At 36.9% G+C, this 15,097-nt stretch overlaps 1 protein-coding gene across 12 annotated transcripts in view; it reads left to right on the forward strand.

Annotated features, from left to right (window-relative positions):
* The window catches only part of YAP1 (Yes1 associated transcriptional regulator), a 108,765-nt gene that overhangs the window by 55,465 nt on the left and 38,203 nt on the right, over positions 1–15,097 (forward strand). The gene's annotated exons all lie outside the window — the stretch shown is intronic.

A 15,097-nucleotide genomic window follows, 5' to 3' on the forward strand; every position in this document is an offset into this window, starting at 1 on the left:
TCGGTTCGTGCGAGGGCTTTCTCTAGTTGCGGCAAGTGGGGGCCACTCTTCATCGCGGTGCGGGGACCGCTCTTCATCGCGGTGCGCGGGCCTTTCACTATTGCGGCCCCTCCCGTTGCGGGGCACAGGCTCCAGAGGCGCAGGCTCAGTAATTGTGGCTCACAGGCCCAGCCGCTCCGCGGCATGTGGGATCTTCCCAGACCAGGGCTCGAACCCGTGTCCCCTGCATTAGCAGGCAGATTCTCAACCACTGCGCCACCAGGGAAGCCCTAAAATAAGTTTTTAAATCTGTTACCACACTATTTTTTGGCATTATGTTTATCTCTATAAGCTTTTTATCATAAAATATGCATCATTGGTTCTTACGCAAGTCATGCGTTGTCTTCTGGCTTTTAGATTCACATAGATTCTCCAAGCGTGAGAATGTTGATAAGAGTGTTAAATATAAATATGGTTTCCTTCTCATGGGTCAAACCTTTTCTGATTCTTAAAAGTTTTTTATTATTGTAAGATGAAAATTGTTTGTCAATCTGAAATCGTAATATATGGAACAGCACTTAAGTATACCAAACAGGAATAAAACTGTAATAAAGCCCGAAGTCAAAGCAATGAATGAAGTATGAGACAGAGGCAGTGTACTTTATTACTCTCAATCTCTTATCCCAAATAATCTTTTTTAAACCAAAATTACTGCTTGCTTTTTTCTCATCTGCAAATTTTGGTAAATTAAGAAAAGATGGCCACAGGAAAAGGGAAAATAGTAAAAAGCAAAAGCATAATCCAAATGAATATAACTAATCCTTAAGAAACTCTGTTTGTTTTATTTAGTTTGTATCTTGATTTATTTGTTGATTAAGTTCCTGAAAAAATGGTTAGTAATATGGAAACAAGAACCATTTTTCCTGTTTAAAAATATGGACCAGTCCATTTCATTTTAATAAAAGTTATCAGTAAACAATATATAGGGATTATGAAGATAAAAATATTTATTTGTGAAATAGAAAAAATAATTCAATGAGAATGTCCAATCAAGTTGCAGGTGACATAGCTTGCAATTATCATATCTTCAGTATATAGGAGTTCTTCTGAAGTCTTTGTTAAACCCCGTGATGCCCTACACATGGCATTTTTAAATCTTGATGGCTTCATGACTTTGCTGCTTGATGAAACATGCCACTTGTGTCAGAGCAGCTAATGACCTCTATTTTACTCTGGTGGCGAGAGCTTTTCGCTCCCTCTATACTGGGGATCAGTCTTTTTTTTTTTTTTTTGGCTGCGTTGGATCTTCGTTGCTGCACACGGGCTTTCTCTAGTTGCGGCGAGCGGGGGCTGTTCTTCATTTGCGGTGCATGGGCTTCTCATTGCGGTAGCTTCTCTTGTTGCGGAGCACGGGCTCTAGGCGCATGGGCTTCAGTAGTTGCAGCACGCAGGCTCAGTAATTGTGGCTCGCGGGCTCTAGAGCGCAGCCTCAGTAGTTGTGGCGCACAGGCTTAGTTGTGACGCGGCATGTGGGATCTTATCTTCCTGGACCAGGGATCGAACCCGTGTCCCCTGCATTGGCAGGTGGACTCTTTACCACTGCGCCACCAGGGAAGTCCCCCTGGATCACTCTTGATATTAACTGATTCCAGTCATGATTTTTAACTTAAAAGTATTTTCTAAATAATATTAAAACTCAGAATACCTGGGCAAGGCAGCAACATTTGGCAAATGGAACAATAGATGTTGGCTGATAAATTATCATTCTTTATTCTGATTCTACCCAGCTACACTTCTAAAATGACTCCCAGAGCAAGACACCCCTCACCCCAAATATATCAGCAGAACTTTAAATTCAGTTATTCTGGAATCGAGGCATGTGTTTATATATTACTTAAGGTATTGGCATGTACGATATATAACTATTTTTAAAGTAGTACTCATTTCTTCATTCCTTTATTAAAGAAGCCCAAAATAATCGTGTTGAAAAGTGGACATATAGTTCCTTGGTTTTTCAGTACCTTCAGAACAGTATTTTTTATAGTGTTACATTTTGCTAAGATTGTGTCCATTTGAGAATTGTGATATCCCAAATAATTATCTAAATCTCAAGTGTGTTAGGCAGTACTGTATTCATACATTTAGTTATATGCCCTATTATTTCAGACAAGGTAATTCCTTTCTGTCTTTGCTTTACTTTAGGGGTTTTCTTCTAAAGCAAAGGGAGATATATAGAAACTCAAGATTGTTGATGTCCCTTGATCTGATCTTAGAGCATGAATAACAAATATTTTAAAAAATCTATTAGAAGTCTCTTAAGTAATCATTTGGGAAAGTAAAGTAATTTGAATTCCGAAAGTTACTAAGATTTTATTGTAAATACTGAACCTAATGAAGAAGAAAAGGATATAAGCTTATTTCTGTTATTTTAACCAACAGACTAACTTAGAAGAGTAGGAGAATATTGTTAAAGAGTATAAAGAAAAAAATTTGATACGTATCCTTGCCACCAGCTTTCTTAGTATAATGAGTTATTAGATAGTGGTGTTTAAAAATATAGGTGTCCATGTTCAACTTTCTCCAGTGATTGTTTGTAGTGATTATTTGGAAACTTTGCTCAGCTTTGGAGTAGAAAGGATGAGAAAGAGATTAAATTATTTACATTTAAGAACCAAATAAATGCCTGTTTTGTTTTTTCTCTTGATAAGTGTTCGAATATTATTTTTGTCTTTCCTACTGATTTCTAAATCCTTCTGGCTACTCTCTTGCTACAATAATTTTATGACTCATAAGAGGAATATTTGTGTGAAAGATTAAGATGCTAATTCTTTAAAAATGATATCCATAGACTACCATATATAGGCAGCATCAGTGAAATGAAAAAAATCCTGCAACAATAGAGTTTTCCAAAATAATATTTTCTTTTGATGTCAGTAAGGTAAAGAGGTGATAAAAGTTTAGGTTAAAATTTTACCAAAAGGTCATTGCTTTATTTGAACACGTCTGAAGTCTAAATGAACTTACAGAAAGCTAATCTTTTATAAATTTACATACTAAAACTCTATAAGCTATTAAGTTAAAATCTAAAACACTCAAGTTACGCTGAAGAAAATCTGAAGAGTTGCATATTAGAAAGTTCTCTGAACTTATACTTGGCCTTTTCCTCTAGGAAGTTCATCTAGCTATAACAGACAAAGAGACAGATGATTTTTAACAGTCTTATTATTCACCTTGAGACAATTGTTCTCTTTCCACATCATTCATTCAACAAATATCAAATGCTCTACTTTGTACTAGACATTGTAATGGCCACTCAGATTATGGAGTCAAGGTAAAACAAATTTTTTCCCCATATAATTATAACAATAAATGTTATGGGAGACAGGCACCAAGTACTGAGAAAGTGGAGGAGGAACAAGTGAATCAGTGGTCAGGAGGGTAGAGCAGACATCTTTAAGGAGCCAGAGGTTCGTTCATTCCCTCAACAAAAATTGAATATTTAATATGTGCAGGACACGATTCTAAATCATGAGAGTACAGAATAGAAACAAGTACACAATGTATCAGAGAGAAAAGAAAAGTAAACCAGTTAAGGGCCAGAGAGTGACTGACTGGGGGATGGAGGAGGGAAATGATCATTTTAGATAGTTTCTCCAGTGTAGGCCTCTATAATTGATGATTTTTGAGCAAAGATCTGAATGAACTGAGAGCCATGAAGATATCTGGGGAAAAGGGGAGGAATGTTCCATGCATAACACAAAAGCTAATTCAGAGCTCCTGAGGCACATTTGAGGAACAGTAAGAAGGCCATTGCAACTGGAACAGAGTCACTGAAAGGTAACATGGAAGCCCTATTATATAGGGACTTGGAGGTTTTGAACAGAGGAGTGATACGATCTGAGTAAGTTTTTTAAAAGTAGGGAGATTAGTTAGGGGGCAATTGCAATAACTCAGGGGAAACAGTGAACCAAGGTGGTGGAAGGGAATTGGTGAGAAGTGGTTGAATTCAGAACCTGAATTTTAGTAGATGAGTGGGAGTTAAGTTTACAGAAGAAAAGGAAAGATAAAGGTAGCATTATGTGAGAGATTACTGAGCCTGACACCCCCAGCACTGCATGAGTAGTGATGGAACGGTGGGGAGATGAGACTAAAGACATCTAAAGAAGGCCTTTGTGTGATCAACTAAGAAGTTTGAGCTTTATCCTGAAAAATTTGGGAGCCCATTAAAAATGACTCCTCTCTAGGATTCTTCCCCTATCTAAGGGAAAACCTTCTATGGGTTCCCTGTTTTTGTTATTCAGTCATTTCCTCTTTGAGATCCAGGTGTATTTTCTCATAAACCTATCTCAATATTATACACAAATTTTCATAAGTTGAATATATTGTTAGAACAAAATGGCAAAACTTCCAGGAAAGAGTAGGGAACAACTTTTTTTTATAATTACCTACTATAAACCCTTCCTTTGGCAAGCACTTTCTCCTTTAATCCTTTCAACAATTAATTGAGAAGATCTTTATCTCCATTTTCTAGATAAAGAAAGTAAGCATCAAGCAGATTAGTAACTTGCCCAAGGTTAGAAGGCTAATAATTATAAATGTTGGATTCAGGATTTGAAACCAGGTCTGTCTGAATCTAAACCTTTCACAGTTTTCTTTAAAGTATGCTGTCTCTAGAGTTTAATTTAATTTCATTTATAATGCATCAAAGTTGATCGGTTTTTGTTTTTTTAACTAAGTAACACATCAAGTGGTACTTTTGCTATACTGGTAAAATTTGGGTTAGTGGTAGGTAGTTCTATAAAAGAGTTTTGAAGTAAGCATTGTTAGTTTTCCGTATTCTAAATCAGTGGTTCTCAATTTGTAATGTGTAAAGGAATCGCCTGGGGATTTTTTTTCAATGCAGATTCTGATTCCATAGGTCAGGGGTGGGACGTGAAATTCTGCATTTCTAACAGATTTGCAGGAGGTGCTATAATGCTGGTTCATGGACTACACAGATAGAAGACTCTAGAATGGTAAACTTAAAACCATAGAAATGTTATTAAAGATCCACTTTGTTATTCCTTCTTTTATTTTATTAATATTTCTATTTTCAGTTGGGAAAAAACCTTTACTAAGTGCCTAATACAAATGGATGACTCCACCATTTCATACGAGAGCTCATTTAATATAAAAATGCTGCAAAATGTTACCAACTTATAAAAAAAAGTCTATCATCTATAAAAGCACAAACTAAGGATCGGAGAGACTGACTTGACCAAGATCAATCAATCATTCTTTTCACAGATAAGTTCTTAATCATTTCAGCTCAACAAACTTTGGTTGTATTTGGTGGTAGTGCTAAGCTCTACGGATATAAAGACCAAAAAAATCAAGGTGATTCCTTCAAGACTTAGGGCTTGATGGGGAGAAATGTCAGGATGTAGGCAAATGAGTAGAGTTCAGTGAGGCATCTGCTAAAACGGGACATGAGCACAGTGCTTGGGGACACAGTATATGCTAGTGAGTAGAATACAGATAAGTAGCATTGCCAGAATTCCAATCTAAGCCTTCAGATGTATGGGCCAGAGTTTCATCTTACACTGCATTGTGATCTACAGGGGGTTTGGGCTCATCAGTATGTTCTAGTAGTTGGGCAGAAGAATCTTCTAGCTACTTATAAGACATAGGAGAACACCTGAACTCGAGGGGGAAAAAAAAAGAAATGGCTTGGCTACCACTCTTGCATTTATTTGCCTGAAGCAGATTTTCATCAGTATATTTATAGTCTTTTTAGTTTCCAGCTTCTAGGCCAGTACACAAAAATGACAAAGCCTGAGCTCATAACTTAGAGCTGCACGCTTTAAATCAGTTTTCACCCTGAGAATAAAAGTTACTTTGGAAACCAGAAGAGAAATCATTTTTTTTACCAAACCTTGATTTTATAAACTGCTTTTTCTTCAACAAACGCATTTATACACGCTTGTCCCGTGTTTTGCTTATTGAAGCCACAAACAAAGTTAGTGACAGTGATATTATAGTGTTTATTATACATGACAACCTTTTCCATTGAGTCTACCTAAAAATTTTAGTAGTGCGGACAGAATTTTATTAAGGATTGTTTAGGACTTATGAGATCAAGCATATGAATTTCAGATGTTAATGTTTATGAAAGACTCCCTTGGAAACAAAACTGCAGAAGAGTCAGGGGTGCATATATTTTAGTTCTCAAATACTTTAAGAACCACACGTCTGCAAGATCAAAGAATCACAGTCTAACCTGGTGGTAGTTTCTGATGAATGATGACATCCTTGTCCTGAGCAACCTTGCAAAATTGAACATACCCACTCAAAAAAAAAAAAAAAAAAAAAAGAAAACTCTTTTTCTGTATTCTAGGGCAGAATGATAAATTCTGAATTAAACTCAGTGTAAAAGAACAAATACAAGACAATCTTCAGTGAGCATCCAGGAAATCAAAAACAAGTGCAATTTCAGTTCACAGGTGGGGAGGACTTTTACTAGTGGGATAGGAATTGAGAAAAGCTTTGCAAAGGTATAGCATGAAAATGGAGTAGAATTTCAGTGGCTAAAAATAGTGGAGGCTAGGAGGAGACAGGCTGGGGTGTGTGCATTGGGGATATATGTGGAGGTGAAAAGTGCATGACCCTGCTAAGTACTGAAAAGACAGGCCATGCAGCAGGACTAACTTTGAATGGATTACTAAATTACTAATGTGATAGGATCATCTTACCAAAGAGAGAGCACCTGGTGCAGTAGTAGAGGAAACTACTGTATATGTAAGCAAAGCCCTCTTGAGGAACGGGCATTCACATTGGGGAGGGACGAGTAAGGTGTTAGCTAAGCAAGGAGGGCGGGGAGAAAGGTGCCTGCAGGGTGGTCCTGGAGAGAGGAGAGGAAGAAGAGTTTGAAGGACTGAAAGAAGACTGGGTGAGGAGGGGTATGAATGGTAGTGGTGATGCTTTCAGAACCTGTGCAGTGTGTTATGTAATGCCTGACAACAGAGGACCTTGAATAACCCAATTAAGATTTGAGAATTTTTCCTGTGGGCTTTAGGGACCCCTGAGTCATAGAGCTACTTCCCCAGAGAAGGTGTGAGGCAAGATGCTCTTAAGGTACATACAATGTTTAATGTTGCAGTTGATTAAAACCAATTGGTAGGCTACTGCTAAAGTTTAGTCTTGGAAATACGAAAGTCTACATTAAAGTTTGATTTGAGGAACAGGGGCAATTGTATTTTAAAGTAAAGTCAACTCAAAATATGAGGACATGTTTTGTGAAGTGTTGGTGTCCAGTTGGTGGAGAAGAAAGACTAGTTTTGACCCTGTGAGAAGCATTAAAGATGTAGGAGCCATCTATATGAATATGACTGAAGCAATGGGATTTCATGAAAGTTCTGGGAAAAGAAATTTTAAAAAACGCTACTTTTCATTAATGTTTGTCGTATTTGCAGCGTGGTACTTAAAAGCATAAGTTCTAGAGAGCTAGTACTATCTGGGTTTGAATCCAGGCTCTGCCAGTTACTAGTCTGGGCTAAGTGATCTGAGGCAACTTTTCTGTGCTTTAGTTTCCTCATCTGTAAAGTGGGAATAATAATAAGACCTATGCCATGGGACTGTTAAATGAGTTAATTTGCTTGCAAAAAACTTAGAACAATGCCTTACGTATAATAATACAGTTTGTGATTCATCATAAGAGACCAGAATTTCAAAACAAATTCGTCAAAATTAGATTCCTTTGAAAGATGTATATGCATCTTCTTCTCCAGCTACTCCTCTTACATTCTAAGGGATCTACTTCTTGATAGCCCTGTACTTTGAACCACGTATAGGGGTGTGTTTAGTAAACTTTCAGTGTCCTGGGTGACTTCTTTATTCCTGAATTGTGGGGCAGGTGAGAGGGAGAGGTTGTTCATCTTACTTGTGGCATAATCAAGACTTTCTGGCTTGATTAGACATTGCGAATGGTTTGTTAGTCATTACTATGCAAGGTCCTTAGGCAAGAGCAGGAAGTTGATGTTGAGTCACCTTCAGTATTATGACATAGAGTATTTTATTTGTTTTCAAAATATTGCAGGAAGTTAGTATTTGTTATAGTAGTTATCATTCAACCAGTAGTAGTATATCCTACATAAAAATTTATTTCCCCCAAGGGTAAGTAATTCTGATTTATGAATTACTTTAATTACAGCCTACCGCTCTCTCTTGCTTGTCCTAATTCAAATTTCTCACCCTCTTTACATCTTATTAAAATGATGACCCCTTTCTCTTTACCTTCTTGACCCAGGGCTTATTTTTTTTCTCCTTTTTCCAAAAGACTTTGATGTGGTGGTTAGGCATGATAACCCAGCCTTGGAAAACTCCATATCTTTCCCATGTCAGAGGGCTTACCTCTAGTGTATGTAAGCATAATCTGGGATGAAAATGTTTATTGCCCACTCTCACATGTTTAGAGGTTGTCCATGAGTTTGGAGAAATTGTTATTATCCTTTAGTATTGGCGGTCCCCTTTAGGTATAACCCATTCAATTATTTACTGGTTAAAATGCTGAGAGGTTTTCTGATCAAGTCTGGATCATAAAAACAAAGTGAATCACCATACCTCATTCCTTGCTTATTCTACCCCCTTCATACTGGCCTCCTCGCTGTTTCCCCTGACTGGAATGCTCATGCCCGAGATCACCACATGCTGGCTTGCATTGTGTTAGAGTCTCAGCTTTAAGGTCACTTTCTCAGTTTGGCCCTTCTTAGTCCACATTTTTAAAAGACCATTTCCAGGTTTTTGTTTTTGTTTTGTTTTTGCACTCATGCTGGTTTGCTTGTTGTTGTTGTTTTTGCACTCATTTTGTTTTTTGTTTTTTTCCCACTGCACTTATCATTAGCCAACATTGTACTATACATATCTGTCTGTCTTCCTGGCTAGAACATAAATTCCATGAAACAGGAACTGTTTTGCTTATCTCTCTATGTCCAGGGGTCTAGATTAGTGGCTGAATATAGTAGGGGCTCAATAAATATTTAACTGAATAAAAGAATTTGCTATATCCCTGTGCCTTCAATTTAAGTGTTACCAAATAATGGAGAAATTGAACTTACGTGGAGAGGATGAAACAGGATATTTTTCTCTTACAAACATAAATAAAGAATTTTAATTGAATTTTGTTTTGATTACATGAATGTCAGCCAACATGTAAATTCCTGCCCTTTCTGAGTAGTAGGCATTCTACTCGACAGTAAAATAGAAAAATGCAAAATATACACTCCTGTGTTAGGTATTTCACAGTCTAGCCTGGAAGAAAATGCATATAAATAAATAATACTGTGTGATAAGTTTTATGGCATTAGGTAATAAAGAAAATATTTTGCCAGCACAGAGAGAGGACTCTTCATTTGAACTGAGAAAGTGAAGAGTTCTCAGCTAAAAATGGTTTAAAGCTAAGTTACGAGTAGTAATTCCCATGGATCACATCAGTTTACTTGCCTCCAGAGTCCTACTCTTCGTTTCCATCTGGTCATCAGAGGACAAACAAGATAGTGTATTTTGGTCTACTTCTCCATGATAGTTGCTTGAGCCATTTCCGTTTTTTAAAAAAAGAAGCATCGCCCTTCTTATGACTTTATTTATCCTCATAGCTGTTGAGCCATTCGCCTCATCTTATTCTAGCAGATGTGGCTATGTGCCATTCTCAGACATGTAGTGCTTGATAGTTTGGCCTCTGAACTGCCCATGATGCCTAACAGTGAATAATTATAGTTTTATACAAGTTACATAAATTCAAGAAACAGTTCTATACCAGCCAAAGGATTCTAAGTAGTTATTTTTAGGCCAGTGTTTCTCAAAAGTGTGTTCCTTAGACCAGCAGCGTCAGCATCATCTGGGAATTTTCAGGCCCAACCCCAAACCTACCGCGTCACAAATTCTAGGGATGGGGCTCAGCTTGTATTTATCTTAAGTAAATAAAATATTGCTACTTCTGTTTGCTTCATTTTATATACTCCTTCTTGGAGAAGTTAGAATATTTATGACACTAAAATCAAGACGTAAATTGAACTCAAAGGCTTTCTACATTTATTTTGATCTGTCCCTGTAGTCTCCTCTTATTATAAATCTAGTTTTGTGAGAAGCCTAGATTTCCCCTTAGACTTACTAACCTTACTCCATTCCAGCGCTAGCCCAAACAGATGCTTGCATCAAACTTTCAGTAGCCTGTGCAGCTTGATGATTCAGAAAAATATATCACTCTTGCTTTCTCAGCTTCTTATGGTTATTCGGCAGTTAGCTTAGTTTAACATAATGACATAGAAACCTGCATTATCAGGTCACCAAATTTCTTCTAAAGAGAGAGCATTTAACTGAAAATTCTTTTTGTGTGTGAATAAAGCCCAGATCGATTGTTGTTTATTTAGTTCACATTTAAGATAGAAGATTTGTTTCTTTTCAGTTTTCTTTTTTCTATTACTGAGAATTCGATTGTGGTGCAAAGCTGTTTAAAGGTAATCTTTCCTCCTCTACTCCTTTGCCTTTATCAGTAGTAGCTTTTTTTTTTTTTTATAAAGAGGACATTCTATTTTAGACCATCTCTTTACACACAACATTAAATTTTTATCCAATGTTAAATGAACAACATAAGTGAATATAAAAGCATTCTTTTGTGTTTAGTATGTATATTTGGTATCAATTTGAGTGCTTATAAAATTAACTATATAGTAATTATTCTATTTCATATGTACATTATTTAATTCTTTAATTAGAAATATGATGAGAAAATAGGCAGAAATCACTATGCTCTTTATTTGTATACCGGGCTTGTCTCTCCTTTATATCCTCATGTCTAAAATTAGTTAGAGCTTTGTTTTTGATTGTTTGCAAATTTAATGTATGGAAACACCTGCCTAAGTTTTGGGGAATGTATTTATATCTTTGGGAAGCAGCGTGTTGTATGGTTTAAAAGCAGAAACTCTGAAGTCGGACTGCCTGGGTTTAAATCTTTACCTTAGGGAAGCTTACTTTATTGTTTACCTTGGACAGGTAATCTGTCTGAATGTAACTGTGTTTCATCTGTATGATATGGATAAGAACATGGTGTGTGATGGTAGTAATGGAGCTAGTTAGTGGTAGAGGTGCTGCTGCCATTGCTGCCCCCCAGAGGTTGTGCATTGCACTATTATTTATAACAGCAAAAAAAATTTAGAAACAATTCTATGTAACACTGGGAAAAGGGATAAATGAATTCTAATACATCTGTGCAGTAAGATCTGTGAAGCCATTAAAAAGAATGAGAGAGACTTATGTGTTGTGTTAAGAAAAGATGTCTATAATATATATTAAGTGAATACAGCAAGTATGGTTCAGGTAGAGCATGACATCAGTGGTTATGCATGTGTGTTACAAAATGTGCACAAGAAAAAAATCCAGAACATATCACATAACTAAAGTTGTTCAGTTTTTCCCCCGGGGAATAGATTACAAGAAACTTTCACTTTTTCCATTATGCATTTCTACAAAACTTAAACATTTTTTAAAAATTTCAAATGAACTGTAAAAGTGAATACACTTATGAACAAAAGGTTTAAGGTGCAAAAAACACTGGATTAATAACGTCATTCCCATATTCTGTTTATAAGTTTATTAATTGAAAAAAAGTTGTTTTGGGTTTTTCTGTAACATCTTGTGCCATATTTAATTCTTTTTTTTCCCTTTTTACTTAATCTAATGTTAGTGAAATTTGTCTTATGTGAAGGATATTTCAGGGAAATATTTTAAGAAATCTATTTAGAGTCTCTTTAACACAGTGTCCCATTGAAATTTGAATTTTTAGAGAAGTTATGAATCACTATATCAAGAATCAGATTGGAATGACAATGAAGCCTTTATTAGGCCATGACATTAAAAGTATATATTGCTTTACTGCCTTCAATACCAGTATTACATAAATGCATGTATCAGAACTTCACAGAAATTACATGACAACTCTTGTAGCTAAGAGAGTGATTCTGAGGTGTACATTTGTCTTGCCTTTTTAAATTTATAAACCTGCCCTAAAAGGAGATGCATATCTGGGAAACTGAAGCTGTCTTTATGCAGTTTAGCCTTCATGTACATAAAATATGCCGTTGATTTTATTGGGGGAGAAATTCCATCCAAAAATGTTGCCTACAGCTATGAGTTAAGAGTGTCTATACAGTGTGTAGCTTTTATTTTTTAAAATCACAGATAGGGCATGTATATGAATTATAAATATATAAATACGATTTTGTATGAAAAATTTTGTAGTTTTTGACAAAATCTGGTTCTGTGGTAGGCTACTGAGTACAGTCCCTGTGAAGGAATGTTTGTGGCTCATGTCAGTGTGTGAATGCATAGACAATTTGAAGTTTTTGATATATTTGTGATATTTATCTTCCATATACATCTTACGGGAAAACCCAAATGAACTTTTTGGCCAACCCCATATATGTACTATATGATTTTAAGCTTGTTTATAGAAAGTTCAAAGTATTAGAAGGCAGGATATTCATTCTTCCATTAAATATCTAGTGAGCAATTACTCAGATACTGGACATGAGTTAAAAGATAAGTGGCCTGGTCATTGTCAGGAAGGCAGACATGTAAGCAAGTAAATGCAGCTCTATCTGTTAAAACGTTAATACAGAGTAGAAGAGGAAGTTAATGATTTTATGTGGGGTAATCAGGGAAGGCTGAATCAAAGAGGTGACATCTGCGCTTTCTCTTTTAAGGTGAATAAGAGTTTATAAGAGATGGGGCAGAAGGCTGTCTGTGATAACACGAATAGTACATACAAGGAGATGGCATGATTTTGTGAGAACTTGGGGAGCAGAGTGAGGGTTGGGTGTGTGAAGAAGACTTATTAAGAAATGAGTCCAGCTGGCATTTTCCTTTTGATGGTAGAGAGCAAGGGAAACGTTTTTAAAGTCAGTGAGTAACATATAAATGTTGATTGGGTAGTATTTTAAGAAGAAAACCCTGGTGGCTGTTTGATAGGAGACACTGGAATGAGGAGAGGAAATAAGAAGTCAGACACCAAGGAACAAAGGTCTGTAGTGGTTACGAAAAAGAGCTGAAAATTATTGATGGTTGAATTCTTAGAGACGGACTGCAACAGATCAATGAGAGTGTAAGTGGAGTCTACAGCATGGGGTGGGTGGAACAGAAAGGGAAAGTTGATTTGTATCCCAGATACTGTTCTTGGTTCTAACTCAGACAACAAAGGTAGAGAGTGATATTGTTTTTTAAAAAAAAAGTAGGGAATCCATTTACTCAGGAGGCAGGTTTGGAGGCTATAATGAGATCTGTTAGGGCCATTGGGTTGATGCTTCCAAAGGCATCCAGTGACTTCTGTTGACTTGTTCATCATCATGATATCTTAGGAAGTTAGAATTTTAATTACTTGTTTTTCAGAAGCATTTTACAATTGAGCCACCTTCGCAATTAAAGTCAGTAACAAACCCTTAATATTCAGTTCTGGAAGTTCTGTCTTCCTAGTGCGGAAATAGAACCCAAAGTGACACTGAAGGCTGCTGAGAAAAGTGGTTGGTTTGATTTATATGTGTCAAACAAGTCTGCTTCCCATTCACTTTTTAGTAAACACGGGATTTCTGCAGCAAAGTCCAACTCTGGACATGGTTAGCATTGTGTGCAGAATTCCATATTCAGGACTGGAGAAGGGTCTTCCCCCTGTGGCCTGTCTAGGAGTACAGAACACTCCAGTTCCACATGCCTGCATTCCCTAACAGGATTTTGACCCCATCAAAGTAGATCTTTGATGATACTATAGTAGCAAATTGGTCTGTTCCTAATACAAACGGAACTGGCCTAGAATTAGGGCCTTGGGTCCCATGGGCCTGTGTGAGCGGTCTGTTTAACCAAAGTTACTCTTTCAGCGTTACTCTTAAGGCTGTGTTGGACTGCCAGTATGGAAAGAAAGAACTTGTTCCATTTTTGCACAGGAAGCATACTTAGGCTCTGACCTTGGATGTGGGAGGTGAATAAAAAGAAGTGTTGTTATGAGGAAAATGGCTCAGGAATTAGGCTGCTAAGTTTGAGTATCATCTCTGACACTAGCTTTGTGATATACCGACTATACCACTCTGTGCCTCAGTTTCCCCATTAGACTGGAGATAGTACTACTTACTGCTTCTGTCCTTGGTCATTGTAAGGATTAAACGAGTTAACGTACCTAATATACTTAGCACAGTGATTGGCACACAGTAAGCAGCCAATTCGTGTTGCTCCACAGATGGAAAATTTTAGGCATTTACTCAGACTCTCCCAATTTACCTTTGCCTTTCCTGATTCCTGGTGGGAGTGGGAAGTGGAAGCGGGGGAGTGGGAGAGACAAGGAGGAAATCTGCCTGAATTTAGTAGTTTACACTGGGCCTCCCTCTCTTTTCATTGCTATTACCTCTTAAAAGCAACTGTCTAGCCTCCCTACCCTCATAAAGATAGAATAATCTTCTTATACTTTCTATATTCTTTAGCCCTATCTCCCAGGTATTACTTCCTCACTCTGTAGCTTTGAAATTTGTACCATTTCTCTTTTTCTTCCTGAGAAATTTGCCTTCCAGCAGTTTTGGTGTTTACTCTGCCCCCTTCCAGTGTCTCTGACAAACTTAAACTTCTAGCCACAATCCCCACCTCCTAGCAACTTCCAGGCTGCTTAAGAATAAGCTTTTTTGAACCATGTTTTCTCTATTATAGTTTTCTTGGTGTGAGTCAGTCACATAAATAATGGAAATAAATGGTACTTGGCAGGCTTAGCTAAACTGTGCTTTATATTAAGCAGAATGTTTATGATACTGTAGGTACTCTGAGAACACTTGCATATATTCCTTATTAAAGAACCTTTTGGAGTCTCTAGGAAGGTACTGTCCCAAAACTGACTGGATTGGGGGATGGTCCCTGAGCTGCAGCACTCCATGTCATATATTAACACTAATAACAGTTATTTGGGTCATGACTTCCAGAGCATTTTCCGAAAATCTGACCTTTTTTACATCTGTGTCTTTGGGAGTGTAGATTTTATTATTGGGTAATTTCCTTTTAGTGGAGAAGAATCAAGTATACAGGTTTACCTTTCTTCTCTGAACACATTGTTAATTCT

This window comes from Balaenoptera acutorostrata, chromosome 9 (genome assembly GCF_949987535.1).
Source record: "Balaenoptera acutorostrata chromosome 9, mBalAcu1.1, whole genome shotgun sequence".
In the NCBI taxonomy this organism is placed as follows: domain Eukaryota; kingdom Metazoa; phylum Chordata; class Mammalia; order Artiodactyla; family Balaenopteridae; genus Balaenoptera; species Balaenoptera acutorostrata.